Here is a 9,912-nt window from a genome sequence, read left to right as displayed (position 1 = left end):
GGTGATTCCTAGAGAGAACTGTGAACAGGTAAGTCAGTTGCCATCACTTCCAGCACCTGGGGGCGGGGCGGTGCTTTGGTCCTGAAGGGGATGAGCACAGAGTATCACTGTGCCACTGCAGGGGAGAAGGAACGTGCTGTTCTATACACAGTGATGAGGGAAGCTTTCTCTGATACAGTCACACTTGAAGAGAGGCCTGAGGAACTGGTAATTGAGCCTTGCAGATGTCTTGGGAAAGAGAATACTAGATGGAGGGACCAAGAAGTGCTAAGGCTCTGAAGATGGAATGCCCTTGATGTGGTCAGGGAATCCAAAAGCAGTATGGCTAAAGAGGCCTAGCCAATGCGGATATCAGAGTGCTAGGAAATGAAGTCAGAGGGAGCCTCAGACCAGATCACATAGGGCTTCCCAGGCCATGGTGAGGATTGCTGTGAGAATTACTTGACTTGATTCACATAAACTGCTTAGGAATGTGCCTGGCACAGGGTCAGTGCTCCGTGAAATTGCTGCCGTCGTCGTCGTCGTCGTCGTCGTCGTCGTCATCATCATCATCATCATCATCTCTCTCTGTGACCGCAACCTGTTATCCTTAAATGCCTTGCCTCTAACAAAAGCCCTGCTACACAGCTGGCACTCAAAACTTGTTTATTGAACCAAACATATTGTTGTATGTGTGGTTTTTATTTTATTTTGTTTTGGTCTGCAGCACACTCTGCAGCCTCTGTCTGAACCTGTTTCAGAGGTTAATCAGCTCCTGAAGAATGAAGGGACGTGGCTGTGTGACTGATCTTTCCTTGTGCCCCGACCAGCCCGGTGGTGCCTGGAGCCTGGTGATGTGGCCTCCCACACACTGGCCCTATTGCTGTCCAGGACAACCACCGCTCTACCACTCTACTCATTGCATAATGGCATGGTTAGGATAATGATGTTCTGTGCCCACAGAAGAATTATCTTGTGATACTGTTATAGTCAAACTCCTAAGGCCTGGCATATGACCTTTTAATGTAGTTTTCCCTTAAAAATTTAATTATTTTCAAATTCAACTTTATCAGACATCTTGTCTGATCTGTACTTAGTTGTGTACAGGCTGTTTCTTTCAGTAAAGTGAGAGACAGTCACGGTGCTTTGAGAACTGTTAAACATCATATCCTATACACACTTGAGTAGAAGGTGGCCACCAATACAAATGTATCTGACATTTTTAGCTGCCTTGAACATATAAACTTTTAAGCCAAATTTTTGGCCAATTTGAATATATACACTTTTGAGATATAATAAAAGCAGGCAATTGCCTACTTATAATTTAGATAACATGCATATTTAAAATTACATGCATAAGTATTCATTTAGAAAGATTGCTTTTTTCCACTCACACATTTCATGAAACAGTTTTATTCAGATTCTTCATGAGCAACTGGCATTAATGTCATTTTCTTCATGGAGCCATCTTTTTTTAATTAATTAATTTATTTATATATTTTTAAAATAAATCTTTATTGTTCAGATTATTACAAATGTTCCTCTTTTTTCCCCCTCCATTGCTCCCCTCCACCAGGTTCCCATCCCACCCTCTGTCCTTTCCCCATCACCCATTGTCCTCATCCATAGGTGCACAGTTTTTGTTCAGTATCTTCCCGCACCCCCCTCTCCCCTTTTCCCAAGCATTGTCAGTCCACTCCCCTTCCATACCTCTGATTCTATTATATTAACCAGTTAATATTGTTCATCAGATTTTTTAATTCCCTTGGTTTTTAGATAGTTAGTTGTTGATAGTTATGGATTGTTGTTCATAATTTTTATCTTTATTTACTTTCTCTTCTGAAAGAACCCCCTTCAGCAATTCATATAATTCTGGTTTGGTGTTGATGAACTCCTTTAGCTTTTTTTTATTAGTGAAGCTCTTTATCTGGGCTTCGATTCTGAGTGATAGCTTTGCTGAGTAGAGTAATTTTGGCTGTAGGTTCTTGCTATTCATCACCTTGAATATTTATTACCATTCCTGTCTGACCTGCATGGTTTCTGTTGAGAAATCAGCTAACAATCATATGAGTGCTCCTTTATATGTAACTACCTGCTTTTCTCTTGCTGCTTTTAATATTCTCTGTCTTTTGCTCTTGGAATTTATGATGTGTCTTGGTGTGGTCCTCTTTGGATTCCTTTTGTTTGGGGTTCTGTGCGCTTCCTGGACTTGTAAGTCTATTTCTTTTACCAGGTGGGGGAAGTTTTCTGTCACTATTTCTTCCAGTAGGCTTTCGGTATCTTGCTCTCTCTCTCTCTTCCTCTGGTACCCCCATAATTCTGATGTTGGTTTGCTTAAAGTTGTCCCAGAGGTTTCTTACACTATCTTCAACTTTCTGGATTCTCTTGTCTTCTTGCTTCTGCAGAGGAGTGTCCTCTGGCTCTTTGTGTTCCAAATCTTTGACTTGATTTTTGCAATCTTCCATTCTGTTTTTAGGACTCTGTATAATACTTTCTATTTCAGACAATGTATTCTTTATTTCTAGTTGATCCCTTTTCATATCCTCAAAGGTCTCGTTTATGTTATTGGCCTTTTCTAGGAAATTCTTGAAAAACCTTATAACCGTGGTTTTGAACTCTATATCCAGTCTTTTGTTCTCCATCTCTTTCGTTTGAGATCTATTTCCTTGTCTCGGCATTTTCACTGCTTCCCAGAGTTAGTAGGATGGTTTGTGTGTTTGGTGTCCTATATGGTTCGGTGGGTCAGCCTTCCCAGTTACCTGAGGTAGACACTCTTAGTGCTCCCCTTTGTGGACTGCATGTACAGCCTTGTTATAGTTAAGTCTTGATTGTTGTTGGCATCCCTGGGAGGAACTGACCTTCAGGCCAATTGGATGTGGGTATCAGCTGTGTCTATTCTGGGATACCTTCTGTATTGGAGACAGTCTTATAGGATCGAACTTACAAAATTGCAAAAGCCTCTGTGCTCAGCTTAGATGGGGCGGAGTCTCAGGGCTGAGCTGACAGTCTTGGCTTTCCGTCAGCTCTGCCCTTGTGTGCTCGCCTGAGTTTCCACCTGACTGTCCTGATTCCCTGTGCAAGAGTGTGGGTGCCCCAGGGGCTCACCCAAAATTGGGTTGGGTCTCTGTAGTCTGGAGCTTCTGACTCCTTCCACTATGGAGAGGCTGCGGTATCCTCCGTGGTGAGACCTCTCTGCTCGCACTCACTCGCGCATGATTGTAGACCCTGTCTGCTGTGGCTCCTGGCTCCCCCAGTATCCCAGTATCTGAGTCTCCAGGTGCCTTTCTCTACAGTCCAGACTCCACCCGTATGACCCTGGGTCCACGGGGTTTCGGCGGGGCTTGGGGTTCAGTGCAGTAGGAAAGTGTTCAGTGCAATCAGGCACTTCTTTTCCCCTCCCGGCAGCCAAGCATTCGGCTGCACTTCCTCTCTGCGTGTGCATCACCCTACCTCAGCACTTTGCGGCTCCCAATCCGATCCATGAGCCTCTCTCCTTCTTTCTGGTTGTAGATTTCCCACTTTTCCAGCTTTCCTGTGTTTTTAGATGATGTCCATTCTGATTTGAGTTGTTGTTTTGAAATTGTTCTGCAAGGCGGCAGCTTAGGTGCTTACCTAGGCCGCCATCTTGGTTTTTTGTCCATGGAGCCATCTTTCAATTCCTCAAGTACAGTTTTCAGAGCACATTGTCTTCTGTCAATTTTTAAATTCAGGATTAGTGCTGTCATTATTAATTCAGTATAAGCCATGGACACATGTTCATTAAATAATAGTTAAGACAATCTCTTCAATAAATGGTGCTAGGAAATTTGGCCTGTCTAAACTGCCTGGCAAACTGAAAGAATGCTTGGAGATTCCCATTCATTCTTTTTCTCTCTCATCTCTCTCTCCTTCTGATTCCTTTTATTAAAACCATCTCATTCTATTTACCTATATGTTCCTTTAGTTTCAACCTATTCTGTAAAGAATAGACTTGTAGAAGAAAGAACTTGTAGAAAAGCATTTAAACTCAAATCTCTTTTTCCACCATAGCTTTTAGCTGATGAATATTTTTTATGTTTGACAGAATTTTCTGTCCACATCCTAAGAACTTTGTTAAAATAACTTTTTTCCCCCCAATATAAATCCCTAGAGTAATCCACCATCCATTGCTTTGTGTTCTGGGGAACAGCTGACCTTAGTTAGAAATTAATTTATTACTTCCTGTTTCCTTTACATCTCCCACTTCCCTTCCCACCTCCTTTCTCTAATAATGACACATAAAGTTAATGAGTACTGGTCATTAAAGAGCCATTTTGGAACAAGTGAGTTGGGTATTGAATGCCCTGGACCTAAACTTTGGTTGGAGAAAGGACAGCTGAATAATGACAAAATGGGATTCCAAATCATAAACCAAGGGTGTCTTTTCTAATTATGAAATCCAATATATTTTACTTAGTTCACTTTTATACTTTCACTTACTTAGATAAACAAAGGCAACAACTTAAATCTTTTTAATGAAATAGCTTAAAATAATAAGGGAAATTTAAAATATTTATTTCTAATTTATTATATTGTGTCCAATTTTATCCTCACAAAAGTTTCAAGTTAAAAGTAACCTCTTGCCCTAGCCAGTTTGGCTCAGTAGATAGAGCATCGGCCTGCGGACTCAAGGGTCCCAGGTTCAATTCCGGTCAAGGGCATGTACCTTGGTTGTGGGCACATCCCCAGTATAGGGTGTGCAGGAGGCAGCTGAATTGATGTTTCTCTCTCATTGATATTTCTTTAAAAAAAAAAAAAAATATATATATATATATATATATATATATATATATATATATATATATATACACACACATTTTATTGATTTTTTTACAGAGAGGAAGAGAGAGGGATAGAAAGTTAGAAATATCGATGAGAGAGAAACATCAATCAGCTGCCTCTTGCACACCTCCCACTGGGGATGTGCCTGCAACCAAGGTACATGTCCTTGACCGGAATCGAACCTGGGATCTTTCAGTCTGCAGGCCAACGCTCTATCCACTGAGCCAAACTGGTTTCTGCTAGATGTTTTTAACTCTCTATCCCTCTCCCTTCCTCTGTAAAAAATCAATTATATATATATATATATATATATATATATATATATATATATATATGTGTGTGTGTATATATATATATATATATATATATATCTTGTTTTATAAATAATTAATTAAAAATGAAAGGAATATTAGAAAATGTAGATAAATAAGAGGAAAAACAATTCAGAATTCTGTCACCATCAACCAGGACTAATGTCCTTCCAGATGGGATCATCGAGACTATTCTTTTACAACCTGATGTTTCTTTTCATGTATTAATCTATTTTGAATATCTTTCTAGTTCATACAAAGTAATTGTAGCAGATGCTGTGATGTACCACCCAGATTTCCCTTCAGGACTAAAAGCCATATTTACCTAAATATCAGCTACTGGCAGACAGCCCTTAGCCCTCAGCTCTCTTTAGATGAAGGTATTTGCCTTGCCCAAGGGCACACTTCTTTCCATTAGTTTGGCTTTCAAATACTGAAAGATGCTGGGAAATAAAGGCCAGCCTCCTTAGCCTTGAGTCTAGACATGCCTGAAGGGTTATTCCAGCTTCAGAATTCCCTGTAGGGTAGTAGGTTGAGACCTTCAGTTGGGCCTGCATTACAACCTCACTTCTCCCTCCAATTTTACTCAACCCATTGCTTCCCTCCCAGAGACATGATCCCAAGAATACTTCCATATCAGCCTTGAAAATGCTCTGCCTCAGAGTTTTTTTTTCTGGAGAACCCTACCTATAACAGTTCGTATTGGGAGTGGCCTGAGAAAGCAGTGGTGATGGAGTATAGGAAGCGAGCAATGTTAAGGTTTTCATGAATAGTGAACTGGGATGGGATAATGGTAGAAGAAAATACACCAGCTACTGAGACATCTCAGGTGTCAACAAATATGGGAGAAATAACATAAAGACTAGTGGAATTGAGTGGCCATTGCTAAACTCAACTAACACTTCAGGAGAAGTTAATAAAGACTGAAGTGATTATCTGACAGTTAAATGATAAGAGTGATAGCCACAGGGCTTCCTTGGTAGTCTATAACATGATCTTCTGTAGCTAGAGGCTATAAAAGCTAAGGACGAGACTGGGACTTAGACATAAAATTCACAGAGCTCTAAAGAAAGTTTAATTCTCAATTGAGGCAGGTAAGTCAAGAAAGAATGAGTCCTTGACATGTGGGATGCAAACATCTAGATTGATAACCACTGCCCGCCCCTCCACCCAGGGCACCCCCCCCCCACTACAATATTGTATCTATATCTCAGATTCCTCTGAACTCCTAATTAGCAGAAGTGGTTTACTCTTCCCTCCTCCAGGTGAGCACTGCCTCCTTGCTTGAAGAAGCTACAAAGCTCAGCCAATGGTCAAGCATTGATCCATAAGTCAGGAATCTCATGTTTGATTCAGGGCACATGCCTGAGTTTTGGGGTGGATCTCTAATAGGGAGCATGCAGGAAGCAACTGATCCATGATTCTCTCTCATCATTGATGTTTCAATCTTCCTCTCCCTCTCTGAGATCAACAAAAATATATATTTTTAAAATGCTTCAGAGACTTTCCTCCTGCAAGAGAACATGCTCCTTCCTTAAAGTCTGTCCCCAATTCCTGGTGATCAAGACAACAAGGGGTAAGTCACAGCATAATCTGAATGGGAACATTCTGTGTCTAGTAAGGGAGGAAAGAGATTGTATCCCAAAGGAACTAACATGTACCATCAGAAACTGGAAAAGTATGCAGGAAACTGGTTTCCAGGCATGTTGGATCGGGGTGGGGTCAAGGCACAAGGTGGAGTCATGAAACAAAGTTGGATTAAGGCATGTTAATTGATTTGAGAGTACTTTCCTAGGATACAGGATTTGATGCTCTGGCAAGGACACTAAGTCATGGTCCAAATGTGCTGTCAGGAAGGCACCTAGAAACATGGAAAAGAAATGGTCCATACTAAGCGAGACAGAAATGGCAGAATTGGTAGAAGGAGAAATGAAAAGGCCCAAAGAGTTGGGCATGCTACAGCATGTCTATGTAAGATGACTATGTTTCATGAGAGAGTTCGGAGGCTTCACCATTTACTAAAGCAATGAGCATGCTAGTGAGAGGCCACCATCACCCCTAAGAAGTTCATCCAGCTGAGGGCTCATGGTAGGAGATGCTTTGCAAACTGGACTCGCTGTTAGCAATGAGGATGTGGTGAAGTGCTTAACCATCAGAGGCCAAGGTCAGAGTGCAGTCAGGGGAACCTTCCTCTCAGAAAGTTATATAGTTGGGCAATAGAACATAGTATTCCTGGGGTCAAAATAGACCAGCATCCAACAGGGTGCTACTCAAGGTGTTCGATCAAAAGAAATCAAGGATGGATGATCAGGATGCTGAGGGCAGTCAACTTAATAAATAGTTACCATCTCTTGCCTGCTTTTCTGGCCCAGAGAAATCTCCAACTGAAGGAGGTACCATTCTCAGGATGAAGGATTTTGCATTGTCATGACAAATGCATGGTAGTTGTTCCCCAGTCTTTCCCCAAAGAGACTTAGGGCCACTTTGGTGAGCATATACTAGAAAAGGGGAATACCTAAGCATAGGGTCCTAACTCAACATTGATCCTCAGAGACATGAAGTATCGTATGAGGGCATAAGGAGGCCAAGTAAGAAACAGAATCCTGGCCCAACTCTGGCTCATTATGGGTCCATTGGACTCCCCCACCCCCATCCATGGTCGTTTTCTTATCCCTAAGTGTACAATGGGAAAAGATATACTTTGTATTTGGCAAAGTCCCCATATTGGCTCCTTTGCCTTTGGAATAAGATCTGTCATAGTGGGAAGGCCAAGCAGAAGCTATGAACCATTTAATCCACTCCCAGCCAAAATAATAAATCAAGGACAAAATTACATCTCAGGCAGCTTTATAGACTATATGGTGCTGAAGTGGTGGGCCTCATCATATCTGCCCCCTGGGGGGAAAAAAATCAGATGGATGCTAGAATCGCAGAGGACTACAAACTCAATTGTGTAGTAGCCACAATTGCAGCTGCTATGCCAGATGTGGTATTTTTACTATAGCAGATTAATAAGGCCTGGAGTACATGACATGTGGCCATTGATATGGCACATATGTTCTTTTCCATCTCTATAAGGAAAGGGGATCAAACACAACATTTAAAATGGACAACAGATCACATTTATAATATTGACCTAGGGTCCATTAATGCTCATATCCTCTATCACAAGATAGTTTGAAAAATCTTGAATGAATGGACTTTCTGCCAAGCATCACACTGAGAGTGATGACATGATGCTTATCTGTTCAAGGAGCAAGAAGTGGCTCCAGAGAGTGAGCGATAAACCTCATAAAGTTTCAGAACACGTAGTGAAATGTTTGAGAGTATAGTTCTCTGCATCTACTACCACAAAGGAGAAAGCATAATATCCTACAGGCCTCAGGGTTCTGGAGGTAGCATATTATATACCTGTGCATATGGCTCTGATCCACATATCAGATGACACAAAGGCTACACTTAGAGTAAAATCAAAAACAAGTTCTGTAGCAGCAAGACCAAGGTTATGGTCCAGCCCTGCCTCTTAGGTTTTACAATCTAGCAGACCCTATGGTTTTGGAAATGTCATGGTGGGAAAGGACACCATTTGAAGTTTATGACAGGCCCCAGTGGAATAGTCACAACACAAGGCCCCAGGTTTCTTAATAGTATGTCATTCATTGTGGAGAATTATATACCTCTTAAAAAAAATGGCTCCAGCCTTGTGCTCTGAGAGTGCTTGGCCATAAGACACCAAGTGACCAAGCCACCAGAACAGCTTATGTTGAACTGGGCCCTGTCAGGCCAATAAGTCATAAGGTGATGTGGGCCCAGCACAAACCACTGCATGATGTAAGTAGCACATTCAGGATCAGGCATGAGAAGGGCCAGAGAGCATAAGCAAGCTGTGCAAGGTGGCTCATATCCATGCCACCCACTCGTGTTCTCTTCCACAGCTTTCTCCCTCAGTTCATATATGGCTCCTTATGACCAACCGACAGGAGAGAAAAAGCCCTCTTTGGATCATGAATGTGTCAGCATGGTATGTGTGTGCCAACTGAAAAGGGACGGTAGCTGAACTACCATGCACTCAGGGGTGGCCGAAAATTCTTCCAATGACAAGAGATTAGGGTGGAGTATCTGGTCACCTACTTTGTGTGTAAAGAGAGTGGCCTGAGATTAGAATACACACAGACTCATAGCCAGTGGCAAATGCCTTAGCCGGCTGATCAGGATTCTAAAGGAAGAAAGATTGGGAGATAGGAGATAAGCAGTAAAGACATGTGGATTGGCATGGGGATGAACATGCAGTGAAAATACCTTGGGATCACATGTTAATGAATGCTCACCAGAGAGCACCCACCATGGAAAATAGGCAGAATGACTCGACCAATTGATACCAATCAGCTCCTGTCATCACCCTGGTGCTGGCACAATGAATGCATAAACATAGTAGCCATGGAGACAGGGATGGAAGCAAAGAGTGCAAAGGAGGAATGAGCAAGCAAGAATATGGCTCCACAGAGAGAGGGCTGGGGAAGAAGTTTCCCCAGCTAAGAAAGCAGCCCTAGAGAGATATTAAAACTTAAAAGTCTAGTGAACTGAATTGAAAGAAACGGAAATTTGTTGTGTTTTTCTGTGGACCTGTGTTAGGGTTAGGGATCCCCACATGATCTCACCAACCAAATACAATATAGCTTCTGTTGCTGAATGCCCAAGCTGTCTGTAACATCCACTCATGGCAAGTTGACCCCTTGTACCTTCTACACTAGAAAGAGTAGCACTGATCTTGACTGAGAGAGACAACTGGTCGAAATAGGGGTTTGCCTTCAGGATCTCAGCC

This window comes from Pipistrellus hanaki (genome assembly GCF_964339955.1).
Source record: "Pipistrellus hanaki genome assembly, chromosome: 1".
NCBI classification, from domain to species: Eukaryota; Metazoa; Chordata; class Mammalia; order Chiroptera; family Vespertilionidae; genus Pipistrellus; species Pipistrellus hanaki.
The sequence above is the reverse complement of the archived record's forward strand: the minus strand, read 5'-3'. Positions refer to the sequence as shown.